We start from the raw sequence: 18,938 nt of genomic DNA on the forward strand, positions 1-18,938 counted from the left end.
TTGGCAATTTTTGTTCACTAATTGGAAATTACAATCAAAATGGATTTCTTGGTATCATTAATCAAAATTAGAGACACAGAAAGGGTAAGCAATTAATTTAGTAGGCTTAAAGAGTTGTTCCTTCCATAATCATTCATGACCATCTTTGGAGAAAGCATTTCGAAGTAGAATTTCTTATGTGAATCTACCAGAGACAAGATTCCAACTTGACAGATAGTGAAGTCCTAAGATGCAGAAAAAAGATAAAAGTAATAACTGAAACCATCCATTTTGCAGTTAAAAACATCCAGATATTTGGTGGCGAAAGGTGCCGAAAGTAAAACATAGTACTTAACAACGCCCGGAATATCCTGAAAAAAATGTGAAGGAGAGACCTCATGATGATCGCACAAAGAGGCTGTCAACCACTTTCCAGATGTTGGCAATTGTATCCAGCGTTGCCGGATAAATTGCATCCGTCTTGAGGTCATCGAAGATGATGAGGCAACCTGCACCCTGATCCAAAGCGCCTGTGAACTTCTCGTCCAGTATCATCTGTGACAGTTTCTTCTCAACGTGATCAACCGGCAATTCAATCAGCCAATCTCCACCCTAGAGTAGGAATCAGTCTGCAAAGATTCTGATCTAGGAGGGTGTCGTAGAGAGATGAAAGATGTCTGTGGACGATTGGATCTTCCTCCAATTGAGCCTTATAATCTCGCAGAACGGTTTGAAATAACTTCAGTGAGCGCTTTGAGTGCGCGTCTGCGACAGCTTTCATGGCAACCAAATCAGGACCGAGGTACTGCAAGCCAGCCTTAGAAGAGATTATCCCAGCAACATTATCGGGCTGGCTGACCATGATCTTGCACAAGAATGCATATTTGAGACTACTGCACGAGGATCCTCGAGAGAGTTGAATGCTTCAAAGGCTTCAAAGAAACAGCTGTAAGCTGTCTTGTAGTCCTTCTCTTCAGCATGAAGGATCCGGCTTAGTAAATAGATGCTACCTTGTTGTGCTGGTGGGACGTAAATGGCATTAGAAGCTGTTCTCGCTGCAGTCAATGAAGCTTTTGCCTTGGGCAAGTTTCGCAAAGAAAAGTGAAGCTTGCTCTCTAAAAGATCAATGTTCAAGCCCAAGCCCGAGCCCGAGCCCGAGCCCGACTTGGGTGCATTATCAAATATCAAAATTCTAGAGGTCAATTGCATCAACAATCTCTCCTTTTTTTGATTTGTGATAATTTTCTTAAATTAGGTTTGGTCTTTAAGGGTTAATTCTCAAAATTAAAGAGAATAATAGTCACTTCCCCTTTTAACTTTTCTAACTTAAAATTACTCTCCCCTTTGGTACATATCAACAAAATATGAACTTGCGATCACTCGTGATTAGGTTTTGCACCAATAATAAATATATATATTTTCAAAGTGGTGTTGCAGATTGATTTTTCAAAGTTGATTGTCAAGGTAACTTTTGAATGTTTAAGTAATTTTTTTGATAGTGAATTTTCAAAATATTTTTCAAAATGTTTTCATAAAAATTTGTAAAGTAAAGAATATTTCGTAAAACATTAAGAAAATAACTTTTCAAACTCAATTTTAAAGATTTGCAAAACTAATTTTTAAATGAATTTTTTTTAGTCCCTTGACACATTCTTATAAGTTTTTGTTAACCACAAGTAAAACTTTCTATGTGTCTAGGGAATTGATCCAAATTAAAAAAAAATAAAAAATTTGAAAGTGAGTTTTCATAATATTTTCCAATATACCAAAAAAAATTTGAAATTGATTGTGAAACAAAACTTTTTTGAGAAGGGCTTGTTAACTTAAGTTTTAAAATGTTCACTAAGTAACACAATAATCTTTCAAAATATAGAGTGTTTTTTTTTTTTTTGTACAAAATAAGTTTGGAAAGTAATTTGTAAAATAGTTTTCAAAATGATTAGAATAAATTTTGAAAATATTTTAAGAATATTTTTCAAATAAAGTGTGGGAAAGTTTTTCAAAATATTTTCAAGTGTATTTATAGATTTTTCAAATATTTTTACAAAAGTAATTTTTAAAAAGATTTTACAAACATATTTCTCAAAAATATTTCCCCTGAAGTCAACACTCCTCCTAAAGTCAACACTCCTCATGAAGTCAAAATTGGGATTTGGGTATGTTAAATCTTAAGGCCTTACACATTTTTATATCTAAGCGTTTTAGAGGATTTATTGTTAGTAACAATTATGTTCATCAAGTGTATTATTTACATAAGTATTTATATATACTTGTATTATTTACATAATTTAAGTAGGATTAAATAAGTTTGAAGTCGGTATTAATTCAGAGTTAAATTTATTAAAGTTATTAAACAAAGTTAAGTAAAGTTAAGGTTCAAAGTTTTTTTTAAAATAATTTTTAAAATAATTTTTAAAAAAAAAATAAAATGATTTTTACAGTTTTTAAAATAATTTAAAAAAAATTTTAAAATGATTTTTAAAGGTTTCAAAAGGAATTTAGAAGAATTTTTAAGTTAAATTAACTTTTAAAAGAATTTTTAAGTGAAATTAATTTTTAAAATAATTTTTAATTTAAATTAATTTTAAAATAATTTTTGATTTAAAATAATTTTTTTAAATAATTTTTAATTTAAATTAATTTTTTAAGTTAAAATTATTTTTAAAGTTAAAATAAATTTTAAAATAATTTTTAAAAAAAACATTAATTTAAATTAAGTTTTAAAATCATTTTTAAGTTAAAATAATTTTTAAAATAATTTTAAAAATATTTTGAAATTGAATTTTTCAATTTAATTTTAAATTAAATTAAATTTGATTTAGTTTAATTTTAATTTAATTTAGTTTTAATTTTAATTTTAATTTTAATTCTAAATTATTTTAATTTAATTTAATTTAAATTAATTTAATTTAATTTAATTTAAATTATTTTAATTTAATTTTAAATTAAATTTAAATAAAATTTTAATTTTAATTAAAAATTTTATTTTATTTAATTAATTTTAATTTATTTTATTTTATTTTAATCTAATTTTAATTTAATTTTAATTTTAACCTAGAGTTACGAGTTGGTCACATATAACCTAGGGTTACCTCCCCCTAGGGTTGCTTAGCTTCACTCACTAAGACTTTCATTATCTGGCTTCACTCACCAGGACTTCTTCCACCTAACTTGACTCGATAGGGCTCGACTTCACTCACTAGGACTTCCTCCATCTAGTTTCACCAACAATCTCTCCATTTTTTATGTTTGACAATTTTCTTAAGTTAGACTTGGTCTTTAAGGGTTAATTCTCAAAATTAAAGAGATAAGTCACTTTCCCTCTTTTAACTTTTCTAACTTAAGATTACTCTCCTCCTTTACCACACATCAAAAAGATATGAACTTGCGATCACTCGTGATTAGGTTTTGCACCAATAATAACATTTGAAAGTCATAATTAAGTGTTTCAAATATATATATATATATATATATATATATATATATATATATATATATATATATATATGATTTTTTAAAGTTGGTTGTCAAGGTAACTTTTGAATGTTTAAGTAATTTTTTTTATAGTGAATTTTCAAAATATTGTTCAATATGTATTCATAAAAAATTGTAAAGCAAAGAGTATTTCGTAAAAGATTAAGAAAATAATTTTTCAAACTCAGTTTTAAAGATTTGCAAAACTAATTTTTAAATGATTTTCTTGAAAAAAATGTATTTTAATCTTTTAATCAGGGCTCCCCTTAACTTGACACATTCATAGGAGTTCTTGTTAACCACAAGTAAAATTTTCTATGTGTCTAAGGGATTGATCCAAATTAAAAGAACACAAATTTTGAAGGTGAGTTTTCAAAATATTTTCCAATATACCAAAATTTTTTTTTTTTAAAGTGATTGTGAAACAAAACCTTTTTTAGAAGAGTTTGTCAACTTAAGTTTTAAAATGTTCACTAAGTAACACAATAATCTTTCAAAATATAGAGTGTTTTTTTTGTTTGTATAAAATAAGTTTGGAAAGTAATTTGTAAAATAGTTTTCAAAATGATTAGAAAAAATTTTGGAAATATTTTAAGAATATTTTTCAAATAAAGTGTGAGAAAGTTTTTCAAAATATTTTCAAGTGTATTTATAGATTTTTCAAATATTTTTACAAAAGTAATTTTTCATAAGATTTTGCAAACATATTTCTCAAAAACACCTCCCCTGAAGTCAACACTCTTTCTGAAGTCAACACTCTTCATGAAGTGAACACTGGAATTTGGATATGTTAAATTTCAAGTACTTAGTACATTTTTATATCTAAGTGTTTTAGGGGATTTATTGTTAGTAACACTTATGTTCATCAAGTGTATTATTTACATAAGTATTTATATATACTTGTTTATTTCAGTTTGATTAAAATAAGATTATTTAAATTAATCAATAATCAATTATTCTAGAATTAAGTTAAGAATTGATTTGTTAATAACTCAATAATAAGTAACTCAATTTAATACTTATTTGATTAAAATAATTTAAATTTTATATTAATTGATTGAGTTAATTTAATGAAAGTCTTAGTTATAATCTAATTTTTCATTTATTTCATTTTTTGTTTTAGATTTAATTTAAGTAGAATTAAATAAGTTTGAAGTCAGTATTAATTCAGAGTTAAATTTATTAAAGTTATTAAAAAAAGTTAAGTAAAGTTAAGGTTCATTTTAAGTCAATTTTGAATTATGATTTTTAAAGGTTTTTTCCCAAAAACAAATTAAAAGAATTTTAAAAAAAATAAATGTTTTTTACAATTTTTTAAAGGAGTTTAAAAAAAATAAAATGATTTTTTTAAAAAGAATTTTAAAAATAATTTTTACAGTCATTAAAATAATTTTTAATGAATTTTTAAAATGATTTTTAAAGGTTTTAAAAGAATTTAGAAGAATTTTTAAGTTAAATTAACTTTTAAAATAATTTTAAGTTAAATTAATTTTTAAAATAATTTTAAGTTAAATTAATTTTTAAAATAATTTTTAAGTTAAATTAATTTTTAAAATAGTTTTAAGTTAAAATAATTTAAAGTTAAATTAATTTTTAAAATAATTTTTAAGTTAAATTAATATTTAAAATAATTTTTAATTTAAATTAATATTTAAAATAATTTTTAATTTAAATTAATTTTAAAATAATTTTTAAGTTACAATAATTTTTTAAACTAATCTTTAAGTTAAAATAATTTTTTAAAATAAGTTTTTTAAAATTGATTTTTAAAATAATTTTTAAGAATAATTTTTAATTTAAATTAACTTTTCAAATAATTTTTTAAGTTAAAGTAATTTTTAAAATATTTTGAAATTGAATTTTCAATTTTATTTTAATTTAAATTAAATTAAATTAAACTAAATCAAAATTTAATTTAATTTAATTTAATTTAAAATAAAATTGAAAAGTCAATTTCAAAATATTTTTAAAATTATTTTAAAAATTACTTTAACTTAAAAAATTATTTGAAAAATTTATTTAAATTAAATTTTAATTAATTTTAAGTAATTTAATTTAAATTTTATTTTATTTAATTTTATCAATTTTATTTTAATTTATTTTAAATTTAATTTAAATTGAAATGTAGTTTTAATTTTAATTTTAATTTTAATTTAATTTTAACCTAGGGTTACCAGTCAGTAACATATAACCTAGGCTTACCTTAAACTAGGGTTACCAGTCAGTAACATATAACCTAGGCTTACCTCCTCTTAAGGTTGACTAGATTCACTTACTAAGACTTCAATTGTCTGGCTCCACTCACCAGGATTTCGTCCATCTAGCTTCACTCGCTAGGGCTCAGCTTCACTCGCTAGGGCTCAGCTTCACTCACTATGACTTCCTCCACCTAGCTTCACTCGCTAGAGCCCGACTTCACTCACAAGGATTTTCACCACCTAGCTTTACTCACTAGGGTCTGACTTCACTCACCAGGACTTTCGCCACCTAGCTTCATTCACTAGGGTCTGACTTCACTCACCAGGACTTCCACTTTGCCTAACCTCCAATTAGGGCTTCTCCTTGCTAGTCATCTAGTCTTGACTAGACTACTTTTTCCAAACATCAAGTCCTATTTAGATTAACCCTTGGTCAAACTGACCAGACTTGGGTGCATTGTTAAACATTGAAACCCTAGAGGTCAATTGCACTAACAGGAAGGTCCGCTGTTACAACTGCAACGAAGAAGGGCACATTAAAAATGAATGTCCTAAACTAAAAAAGAAGGAAAAGGAAAAGTACAAAAGACCTGTTGGTGCAGTTAGCACTAACGGTCTAACTCAGGTTTTGATGAATGACAAAATATGTCAAGTTAGGTTTGTTGTAATCTAACACTTTGATTGAGTGTGCAGGAGAAGTCCAGCTAGGTCAACGGGTCGACCGGATAGCTGGTACGAAGTCCATATAGGTCGACGGGTCGATTGGATAGCTGACACGAAGTCCAACTAGGTAGACGGACTGATTTGATAGCTGGCATGAAGTCCAGACAGGTTGACGAGTTGATCGAATGTCTGGCACGAAGTCCAGCTTAGTCGACGGGCTGACCTGATAGCAGGCACGAAGTCTAGATAGGTCGACGGGCTGACCGGATGTCTGGCAGGTAAGTTAAGGTAAGTCACAGGAGGGGAGTGACTTGGTGAGGATGTGTTCCTCGTTCGAGGGAACTTAGGCATCTATCCAACTTAGAACCATTTCAAAAATCTAAGTTGAGATCGTGACTAAATTCTGGTATCGGGGAGACAGAATCTAATTACTACCCTTTTTAATATAATTGTACCAACACTTTGTATTGCAGGGTGATATAACTTTTATTTTACCTCGGACTAACATTTTCTTACAGGAAAATGGATTTATGGAAAATGGTGGTTCGGGCTCCCGAAGCTGGTCCAGGCGCCCGGAAGGCAAAAGTCTATTTTGTCACAAACGTGGAGCGTGCTGATTGCCCGGGCCGACGTCATGGTCCAGGCGCCCAGAAAGGATCCAGGCGCCCGGAGCACTCCTATAAAAGGAGTCTTCCTCCAGAGCTATGAACAACAACTTCTTCTATGTCTGCTCTATTGCGCACTGCTCCTGCGACGCTGTGAGATTTCTCCGACAACTTGCGACTCGAGTTTATTTTCCTGTTGTCGGTATTTTTTAAAGAGTTCTTGTACTTACATTTGTAATCATTCTTCGAACTGCTAGTGAATTGCCCAACGAAAGCACTCGACGAGTGCGGGCCTTGGAGTAGGAGTCGACGAAGGCTCCGAACCAAGTAAAAATGATTTGTGTTAGCGTTGTGCCTTTTATTTTTACGCTGCGTACTCGACTTGAATCTGCTATGAATTTTCGATCACTATTCACCCCCCCCCCTCCTCTAGCATTTTCACGATCCAACAAGACCAACATCCTCTAAACACAAGAACTTGAAGGCCACATGGGATTGTCCCCCAGGGCGTAGCATAGCTGAGGGCGCATGGTTTCGTGGCCGAGAGGTCCAGGGTTCGATCCTCGGGGTGTCATTGCCTGGGGTTAGCGTCCCGGCTATGCGCTTTCAGCTGTGTACCTGCATTTACCTCTTTCCATATCCGTGAGACCAACTCTAGGGGGGTCGCTAATGTGGCGATTCCACTTTTTTTTTTAAGGCCACATGGGATGAATCATCATCCTCTGAGTTCGAGATTGAGGTCTTCTCAGGACTAGCCCTAATGGCCAACCATCAAGTAGAAGATGAAACCAGCTCAGAGATGAGCATCGATGAAGGGAGAGGGTCATCAGAAGAAAGCAGTGATGAAGGGAGAGCATCAGAAATTAAGATAAGTAAGGTACGTGCTCTATCTCTCAAGCAGTCTTTTAACTTTATCAAAATTCTTTCTAAAGTGATCCGGCGGTTAGAACAGGGGACCCCCATTTTGAGGGGTCAGCGCCACGTGGAAGTCAAAGAGCCAGGTGGTCGACCGGAGAAGGGCGGACCGGCCAGCCGACTGGAGAAGGATGGGCCGACCTCCCGGCCGGCCGACCGATGAATGACCGATGGCAAAAGACGCCCCGACAGGGGTCAGGGTTCCGGCGCTCGATTGAACAGGACCGCAGGGCCGAGCGGATGTCACACTCGGCCAAAGAAATAAAGTAGCATACTGCTACCAGTCTCCACAGAGCCCGTTATCAAGAATCTCCCAAGTAGACCTCTATATATGACCGGCCGGACGTAAGACGAATGCTGGCCGGTCGGACGCCCGACAGGGAGTAAGGTGAAAAGGACAAGGAACATCTTCTAACAGCTGTCATGCTCTAGGACTAGGCCGTACTCCAAACCTTATGACAGGGGGTTCCGCTTTCCCATCGGAGACGTGCTTGGACTGTAGCAGTATGGGGTCAGGTAAGCTCACTGACATGCCTTTACTTGGGTATGGTCTGAGGGCACGTGTACACCTCGGTATGCGTGCACCCGCTTCTCCACAGCCCTATATAAAGGCTCTCATCCTTCGACGGAGGTACGCGTTCTACAATATTTGGAGCCATTTCTTCACTACTCGCTTACCTGACTTGAGCGTCGGAGGGTCGTCGCCGGGAACCCCTTCCCGGCCCGACTTCTGTGCAGGTTCGCTGGAGGTTCGTGCGACCAGTCGGAGATCTACGTCATCGACCCGGAGAGCGCCACGTGCCCAGCGTCCATTGATTCAGCATTCGGACAGGATCAATTTGGCGCCGTCTGTGGGAACGCTCCTGCATCCGATCGGAAGCAATGGACGACAGCACACGGTGACGCTTTCCAAGGAAGAACTCGATGCTCTAATCGAGTCGAGGGCCGCTAAGCTTGTGGAACAAAAACAGAAGGCACCAGCCGAGCGACCTGAGCAGCAAGCAACATCAGCATCTGGTGGCCGAGCGGAAGCACCCCCAGCCACCGTTTCATTCCATCGAGATCTCTTCCGCACTCCTCCTGAAGCCGCAGCAGCTAATCGCGATAGAGGCTCTTCATCAGATGAAGTACCAATATGGGACAATAGAAAAGGCAAAGCCCCTCGAGCGGACGCCTACCTCGCCCGAGCGGGTCAATCGTCAGTTCTCAGAGGTCATCTTGAAGGACCCTCTGCCAAAGCACTATGTGCCTCCGGCGATCGGTGAATACAATGGAACCACCGACCCGGATGATCATTTGGGTAAGTTCGATAACACGGCTACTCTTCACCAATATACAGATGGAGTGAAGTGTCGGGTTTTTCTTACCACCCTCTTGGGATCGGCTCAACGGTGGTTTCGGAGGTTGCCGGACGGATCCATCACAAGCTTCAAAGACTTCCGTACAGCCTTCCTCCACCACTTTGCCAGCAGTCGGCGCTATCAGAAGACGAGTGTAAGCTTGTTTGCCATCAAGCAAGAGCCAAGAGAGCCGCTCAGAGCTTATATCCAGCGGTTCAATCAGGTGGCCATGGACATTCCAACAGCCACCTCGGAGACCATGATGAATGCCTTCACACAAGGCCTCGCGGATGGGGATTTCTTTCGATCACTCATTCGGAAACCGCCCCGAGACTACGACCACATGCTACACCGGGCCAACGAATACATCAACGTGGAGGAAGCCCAAGCGGCCCAGAAAAAAGAAACTTCAACCGAGCGGGCTCCTCCTGCCGAGCGGAAGTCGCACGCTGCTCAGCCACCCAGAGGACCGAGGGCCGAAGCAATCTGCTCCCCCCATGCTAGGTCCCACGTGCAAGAGGTAGCTGCCGCTCGGCCCAAGCCAAAGAAGAAATGGACCCCAATGTTCTGCTCCTTCCACCGGACGGATACGCACAACACAAGGGATTGTCGAAGTCTTCCCTTGGTTGCTCATCCCGTTCCCCAGAGTGGTGGTCGACGATCGCCCTCAGCCGATAGGCGACAGAGAACTCATGAAGCCGACTGGACGCAAGCTGACAGGCGAAAACAACAGACTCCCGATCGGCATCGCTCTCCGAGGCGGGAGAATCGCCGAATGTCTAGAGAACGGTCCCGACCGTCCGCGCGGGAGGAAGAAAATAGAAGTAATACTTCCCGAGGCGAGATCAACATTATTGCTGGCGGGCCGACCGGAGGCGACTCTAACCGAGCAAGGAAGGCGAGCGTCCGCTCAGACAAAAAAGGCGCCGGACGGAGATACCGTTGCGACAGGTACTTGAAGGTTGAAGTCCCCACCACGCGCTCTTCTCATCAAAGCGGTAATAGTCAATTACACTATTCACCGCGTTTTTATGGAGCTCGGTCAATATCATATTCAAAAGGCATTCGATCAGCGCAAATTGATCGAGCCGGTCTTGACCATGACAACCTTTACGGGTTTAATGAAGTTCAGTCGGACATCCGCCATATCGAGAGGAGCGCCGAAGGACCCGCATCGCAAACTTTGTCGTGGATTCTCGTTCGATACAACGTCATATTGGGCGCGACTTGAATTCCGATTCCACCTTCCACCGAAGATCAAGTTCCCGTCGAGGATAAAGTGGGAGAAGTATGAGGAGATCAACTAGCAGGCGATGCTACATCGAGATGGTCCGAGAAGCCAATTCCGAAGTCGCCCGATCGAGGTGAACGCTATAATCGAAAAGCCTCCTCTTTAGCTTATAAAGAAAAGAGGAAGTGCAGATTCACCGACCCGATCGGAGGCCACAAGCGTTTATTGCGACCGATCCGGAGGAAAGCCGGAAGCGGTGATCAAATGCCTCAGGCCTGATGTCTTCGTTCGTCGACGCCGCAGCTGCCCGAATTTCACGAGCATAGCGCAGACTGAGCTACATGTCCGACCGACGCTCGGTCATGAAGCGAGAGAAAAGGATTTCAGCAGAATGCCATTATCGGGCGGAGGTTGAGAAGCTTCAAGGCCTACCATATCGCGAGGTTCGGTTCCCATTTGGTGGTGACGTGGTGTTAGTCCCCAAGCCGGGCAACAAGTGGAGAGTCTGCATAGATTTTCGGGATCTCAACAAATCTTGCCCGAAAGATTTTTATCCTTTACCCCGGATCGATCAATTGGTGGACTCCACAGCTGGCTGCGAGCTGATATGTATGCTCGACGCTTACCAGGGCTATCATCAAGTGCCGCTCGCCCGTGAAGACCAAGAAAAGGTTAGCTTCGTCACCGCCGACGACACATATTGCTATAATGTGATGCCGTTCGGATTGAAAAATGGGGGAGCCACATATCAGCGCCTGATGAACAAAGTGTTCAAAGAGCAGATCGGGCGAAACCTAGAAGTATACGTGGACGACATTCTCATCAAGTCCGTCCGAGCGGCCGATCTCTTCGAAGATATGGAGGAAACTTTCTGAACGCTACGAAAATATGGAGTCAAGCTAAACCCTCAGAAGTGCCTGTTCGGAGCAAAAGGAGGGCGTTTCTTGGGTTACATAGTGACCGAGTGGGGTATCGAAGCAAATCCCAGCAAAGTGAAAGCTCTACAAGATATGCCGCCTCCAAGAAATCTGAGGGAAGTGCAGCGATTGACCGGTCGGATAACTGCTCTATCCAGGTTCATCTCCAAAACCGCCGACCGGAGCCTACCTTTTTTCAAAATCTTGCGCAAAGCCACCAAGTTTCATTGGGACGAAGAATGCGATCGGGCGTTCGAAGATTTGAAGACATATTTGAATTCTCTCCCGGTACTAGCCAAGCCAGCTGCGAGTGAGCCGCTTTGTATCTACTTGTCTTCAACCGAGCAAGCAGTCGGCTCGGCACTAGTGAGGGCGAGTGGAGAGCAGCCTGTATATTTTCTGAGCCACATTTTAAAAGATGCTGAATCTCGCTACACCGGGCTCGAGAAGTTGGCTTTCGCTCTGGTCCTCGCCGCTCGGTGTCTTTGCCCATATTTCTTGGCTCATACCATCATCGTCCGGACGAATAGTCCACTGGGAAGAGTTCTGCTGAATCCAGAAGCGTCCGGACGGCTCATCAAATGGACTACAGAATTGAGCAAATTTGACATCTAATACCAGCCCCGTTCGGCGATAAAAGCGCAGTCCTTGGCGGATTTTGTCACCGAGGTACAAAGGCCAGAGCCCGAAGCCATGTGGAAGATATTTGTGGACGGATCGTCCACTCGGCTCGGGAGTGGTGTTGGTGTATTATTGCTGTCTCCCCAAGAAGAGAAAATGCATCTATCCGTCCGGCTTGACTATAGAGCTACGAATAATGAGGCAGAGTATGAAATCCTTATAGCCGGCTTACAGGCCGCCCGGCATGTAGGGGTCGGACGGGTGATGCTGCATTCAGACTCTCAATTGGCCGCTCAACAGCTCACAGGTACCTTTGAGATTAACAACGCTCGGCTCAAACTCTATGCCGAAGCCTTTGAAAAACTCAAGGCCGACTTCCGAGAGGTTATTATCCAAAAGATACCCCGAGCAGAGAATCAAGCGGCCGATGAGTTAGCCAAACTTGCGAGCTCAATAACGCCGGTCGCCATCCAGCAGCCAATTGAACAGGTATCTTTGGTGGCGCACGTCGACTGGATGGAAGGCCTCACGTTTCCGAGTGACTGGAGGACACCCATTACGGAGTTTTTACGCTCGGGTGCCACACCGTCCGATCGGAATGAAGCCCAGCTGTTAAGAAGGAGAGCCGGTCGGTTCACACTCATCGGCGATCAACTCTACAAGAATGCTTTCTCTCGCCCGCTGTTGAAATGCGTGAGCTCGGAAGACTCGGCTTACATCCTCCAAGAAATACATCAAGGATCATGCGGAGGGCATCTGGGCGGACGATCGCTGGCTAAGAAGATCCTGCTGGCCGGATACTTCTGGCCAACCTTACAGGCAGACGCCACTCGGACCGTGTCGACGTGCCTTTCTTGCCAAAGGTATCATAATTTCTCTCACCGACCGGCGGAAGAAATGAAGGCAGCTACTGTGTCTTGTCCGTTCGACCAATGGGGAATGGATATTGTGGGTCCGTTTTCTATGGCGACCGGACAGAGAAAATTTTTATTGGTGGCGGTTGATTATTTTTCCAAGTGGGTGGAGGCCGAGCCGCTAGCCAAGATCACCGAGCAGATGGTCAAGAAATTTATCTGGCAACATATCATCTGCCGGTTCGGCATCCCTCGCCGACTTGTTTCCAACAACGGGCGGCAATTCACAGGAAAGTTGCTCGAAGATTTGTGCAAAAGCTATGGTATTTAACAGCACTTCACGTCCGTGGCGTACCCCCAGAGCAATGGTCAAGCCGAAGTAGCCAATCGGAAAATTCTTCGCATTTTGCGCGCTCGGCTCGACCATCTGGGGGGAAGTTGGGTGGATGAAGTGTCGGACGTTCTGTGGGCCATCCGAACAACCCCAAAGGAAGGAACGGGCTTCACGCCTTTCCATTGATGTACGACGGTGAAGCGGTGATTCCTGTTGAAGTCGACGTCGAGTCCGCCCGGATCCATAATTATGATGATGGCAACGCTGAGCGGAGGAACATAGAGCTAGATTTGGTTGACGAGGAGCGAGCCAAGGCGTCCGTCCGGCAGATGGCGTACCGACAACGGATGAAACAAAACTACAACCGGCGTGCCATCCCCAGATCATTCCAGGTCGGCGACCTTGTCTGGAAGAAAGTGAAGCCGGCCGGCGACATCGGCAAGCTAGAAGCTCCTTGGGCGGGCCCCTTCAAAATCATCGAAAAGCTCCGCTCGGGCGCTTATTATTTGGAAGACGAAGACGGGCGACAGCTAGATCGGCCGTGGAGCGCGAATCATCTTCAACCGTACCGAGCTGGGTAAGAGGTGCGCTGATGTAATTTCGTATACGTTTTGGTCGCCCATGTACCTGTAATGGAGGAAGTCAAAATAATTGAAGGATGACAAATAGCTTCGCCGAACAGTTGTGTCAAGTTAGCCTTAAAGACCGTCGAGCTCCGACGTTAAATATCGAGAGACGAGCCGGCGTCTATAAACCCTCCGAGCGGAAGACTGTCGAGCTCCGACGTTAAATATCGAGAGACGAGCCGACATCTATAAACCCTCCGAGCGGAAGACCGTCGAGTTCCGACGTTAAATATCGAGAGACGAGCCGGCGTCTATAAACCCTCCGAGCGGAAGACCGTCGAGCTCCGACATTAATTGTCGAGAGACGAGCCGACGTCTATAAACCCTCCGAGCAAAAGACCGTCGAGCTCCGACGTTAAATATCGAGAGACGAGCCGGCGTCTATAAACCCTCCGAGCGGAAGACCGTCGAGCTCCGACGTTAAATATCGAGAGAGGAGCCGACGTCTATAAATCAGCCGAGCTGAAGACCGTCGAGCTCCGACGTTAAATATCGAGAGGCGGCGACGTCTATAAACCCTCCGGAAGACCATCGAGCTCCGGCGTTAAATATCGAGAGAGGCGCCGGCGTCTATAACGTCAAGCGGAAGACCGTCGAGCTCCGACATTCGAGACGAGCCGGCGTCTATAAATCGCCGAGCGGAAGACCGCCGAGCTCCAGCGTTAAAATCGAGAGTCGAGCGGCGACTATAAACCCTCGGGCGGAACACCGTCGAGCTCAGACGTTAAAATCGAGAGTCGAGCCGGCGACTATAAATCATCCGGGCGGAAGACCGTCGAGCTCCGACGTTAAAATCGAGTCGAGCCGCGACTATAAATCATCATCGGAAAGACCGTCGAGCTCCGGCGTTAAATATCGAGAGACGAGCCGTCCTATAAACCCTCCGAGCGGAAGATCGTCGAGCTCCGGCGTTAAATATCGAGACACGAGACCGTCCTATAAACCCTCCGAGGAAGACCGCCGAGCTCAGGCGTTAAATATCGAGACGGCGGCGTCTATAAACCCTCCGGCGGAAGACCGTCGAGTTCGGCGTTAAATATCGAGAGACAGGCCGGCGTCTATAAACCCTCCGGCGGAAGGCCGTGAGCTCCGGCGTTAAATATCGAGAGCGAGCCGGCGTCTATAAACCCTCTTTGCGGAAGACCGTCGAGCTCCGACGTTAAATATCGAGAGACGGCATGCATCTATAAACCCTCCGGCGGAAGACCGGTGAGCTCCGGCGTTAAATATCGAGAGACGAGCCGGCGCTATAAACCCTCCGGCGGAAGACCGTCGAGCTCGACGTTAAATATCGAGAGCGAGCCGGCGTCTATAAACCCTCCGAGGAAGACCGTCGAGCTCGGCGTTAAATATCGAGAGGCGAGCCGCGTCTATAAACCCTCCAGTGGAAGATCGTCGAGCTCGACGATAAATATCGAGAGGCCGTCCTCGCCGAGCGGAGGCGGAGACCGTCCGTGACCGGAAAATATCGAGAGATGAGGCGTCTATAAACCCTCCGGCGGAAGACCATCGAGCTCCGGCGTTAAATATCGAGAGGAGCCCGGCGTTAAATATCGGTACGAGTGAAAGACCGTCGAGCTCGACGTTAAAAATCGAGAGTCGAGGCGACTATAAACCCTCCGGCGGAAGACCGTCGAGCCGCCGCGTTAAAAATAGCGAGTCGAGCCGGCGACTATAAATCATCCGAGCGGAAGACCGTCGAGCTCCGACGTTAAACATCGAGAGTCGAGCCGGCGACTATAAACCCTCCGAGCGGAAGACCGTGAGCTCCGACGTTAAAAATCGAGACGCGCCGGCACTACGGGCGGAAGACCGTCAAGCTCCGACGTTAAAAATCGAGAGACGAGCCGACGTCTATAAACCCTCCGAGCGGAAGACCGTCGAGCTCCGACGTTAAAAATCGAGAGACGAGCCGGTGTCTATAAATCATCCGAGCGGAAGACCGTCGAGCTCCGACGTTAAATATCGAGAGACGAGTCGGCGTCTATAAACCCTCCGAGCGGATGAGGACAATAAAAAGGATGCGAGTGTCCAAGGAACTCGCCGTCAATATTGTTCGACCGTCTCTACGTTCCGCTCGGCTCAGTACCCAAAGGTACTTCATCAGCATCTAGCGAATGATCTCTGCTATCAAAGTGGAATGTTACGTATCTGGAGTATTACATATTTAGCCGAGCGGAAGGGTCACGCCAATTACTTCTTAAGAATCCCTTTCGGATACTAGAGGGGTGATAATAGACGAGCGGACAACACATATTGACTAGCAAAAGGACAAAGTACGCGAAAAGAAAGGATTGCATTAAAAATAAAACTTTAGGCAGAGCAACCTAAGTACAAAAAAGGATCATTTTTGGCCGAGCGGTCGAGTTACATACAAAAATATCTACTCTATATAATCGTAAAGATCCTTGGGAATGTTGTCGAGGAGCGCCACTTGATCGCCGGCCGGAATAGTAGTGGACTCCGGAAGAAGACCCTTAGACTTCAGATACGTAGTGGTGGCGGTCATAGCCAAGTCGAAGGCTGTGTACATCCGCTCGCAGATTTTCTCCGAGAATTCAAGCGACCGGATGTAGCTCTGTCTTAAGGCAGTGACCCGCCTCGGCTCGGCCTCTTGATATTCTTTGAGGACCGCCTGGGACGTAGTAAGGGAATCCTTCAGATTTTGAAGCTTGTCCGCCTCGGCCGAACGACCCGCCCTCTCTCTATCAAGCTGCTCCGTCAGCTCCTTTACCTTCAGCTCCAGGCCCCGAGCCTCCACGTTCTTCTTCGAGTGGCCAAGGTTATTTTTGTGTCGAGCGACTTGACTTGTCGCTCGGACTCGACCAAGGCATGGGCCTGATCGGCCGTCTTTTTCTGCTCGGCCGCCAGTAAATCTTGAGCTCTCTTAAGCTCCTTTTGCAACTCAGAATAGGAGGGACCTTTAGAGCCGGACGGACCGAAGGCCGCCTTCAGTTGCCTTAGTTATTCATCTACCAAGGCCAGGCGGTTAGAGACAGCAATCTCCTCCACCCATCTCTGACAAAAGAAATAAGAAGTTGTTATTGGCCGATCGGAAGGAATGCACACAAAACTCGGAGAGAAAATAAACTTACCCCCGTGGCCTGCTGCATATGGCTATTGGCCAAATTTCGGAGGGGGATTAGTGCGACGCGTGCCCGAGCGTCGGCCCACATCTCAGCTAGTGGACCCTTCAAAGTGATGGTATGCTCGGGCGTTGTTGGTTGGTCAGCCTCTGGCAGCAGTTCTTCCGTTGGAAGATGAAGAGTGACTCGTATGGTGCGGTCATGACCTGGGGTCGTCCGACCGGCTTCCGGAAGAGGATCAGAGGCCGGCGCCGAAAATTGAGAGTGGATGGTTGAACGGCCGACTGGTTGAGGGGGCGGAAGGGTGCTGACCGGAATAGCCTCAGCTGGGGCCTCGGCTCTTTCTCCCTCCGAAGAGTCTGATCTCGCGAAATTGCATAACTGGACAAGACTTTCTGCGTATCACCTTGCGTGAAGTCAACAAACGCGGTATCGAAGGACCAACCCCAATCGGGCCTGAATGTTTTAATATTTGTAGTTTCAGCGGTTTCTTACTCGATATTCGTTCTTCGCTTGGTATATTTATAGCCAATCGGTGCGGCTCGATATTTGCAATGGTGCTCGTCGGCGCGCTCGATTTTTAACTGCGGTGCTCGTCGGTAGCGGATGTTTATAAGCCGATCGGTAGCGGCTCTCGATTTCAACGGTGCTTGTCGGTAGCGGATGTTTATAGCCGATCGGCGACTCCGATTTTAACGGCTGCTCGTCGGCGGATGTTTATAGCGCCGTAGGCTCTCGATTTTGCGGCGGTGCTCGTCGGCGCGGATGTTTATAGCGATCGGTAGCGGCTCTCGATTTTAATGGTGCTCGTCGGTTTCCGCTTGATTTTTATGGCGGTCGGTGCGGCTCTGGTTTAACGTCAGGCTGAGCGACTCGGCTAATTTGGCGCTTCGTTCGTGAGCTTTGCCCTCCTTTTATCACTTTTGGTTCCTTTCACCCGGCTCGGATAGTGCTCTTGGCGGGCACTAAGTGCGCCGTCGAGCATCTGGGCTAGGATAATATACCTCCGTCCAGATGGTGCAGGGCCTTCAATCTTAGGCTTGGCGACCCATTTACCTCGGTAGTGGCTCGGCCCTTGTTCTTTTGTTGGCGATGTCTTATTTGTTCTCTTGATTTTCGTTTACGCATTTCAAGTATTCGATCGAAAAAAGTACAAGATAATTTACATAGCACCTTTCACCACTGCCGGGTGGAGGTGGTTAAGCTCACGGCCTATCTAGTATCGACCTTCCTCATCCTCCGGATATTCTGGCCGTGGAGCTTTCGATGATTCCGAAGGGACGCCCATGGAGCTTCAAGCTTACGGCGTCGCGGCCGCGACTTTCTTCGAGACAAAGTCGCGATCGGAATGATGAATAATGCGCGGTTATAGTTTTGCTTCATTCGTTGTCGGTACGCCATCAGTGACAGACGCCTTTGCCTCTCCTCTTCGGCTCCACTCCATGTTTCTCCGTTCGGCGTTGTCCTCATCGTAGCCGGACGGACTCCACGCCGACTTCAACCGGAATGACGGCCTCGCCACCATATACCAAATGGAGCGGTGTGGACTCGTTCCCTTCTTTTGGCGTTGTTCGGATGGCCCACAAGGCGTTCGGCACTTCATCCAACAACTTCCTCCCAAATGGTGAAGCGAGCGAAATACGGAGAATTTCCGGTTGGCTACTTCAGCTGACCGTTGTGAGGATAGGCCACGGATGTGAAATGTTGCTCAATCGTAGCTCTTGCAATCCTCTAATCTTCCCTGTGCTTGCTTATCGGACACTGGTCGGCGAGGATCTGAACCGACAAATGATGTGTTGCGGATGAATTTTTAACCATTTGTTCGATGATCTTTGCTAGCGGCTCGGCCTCCACCCACTTGGAGAAATAGTCTCCGCCACTAGTAGAATTTCCTCCGGCCACCGCCGAAATGAACCGACAATATCCATTCCCCATTAAAGTTCAAACGCTGAACCGGCATTTTCTGACAAGTCGGTGAAAGTTGTAATACTTCGGCATGAAAGGCGGTAGATCTTGTCCGAGCGACATCTGTTTGTAAAGTTGGCCAAAAGTATCCGGCCAAGAGGATCTTCTTGGCCAATGCGCCGCCCGGATG

General features: G+C 43.4%; 1 pseudogene; it reads right to left on the minus strand.

The window, feature by feature from the left end:
- Nucleotides 1–263: 263 nt before the first annotated feature.
- LOC122054651 lies at nt 264–18,313 on the minus strand (annotated as a pseudogene).
- Between the last annotated feature and the right edge of the window lie 625 nt (nt 18,314–18,938).

This window comes from Zingiber officinale, chromosome 3B, assembly GCF_018446385.1.
Source record: "Zingiber officinale cultivar Zhangliang chromosome 3B, Zo_v1.1, whole genome shotgun sequence".
NCBI classification, from domain to species: domain Eukaryota; kingdom Viridiplantae; phylum Streptophyta; class Magnoliopsida; order Zingiberales; family Zingiberaceae; genus Zingiber; species Zingiber officinale.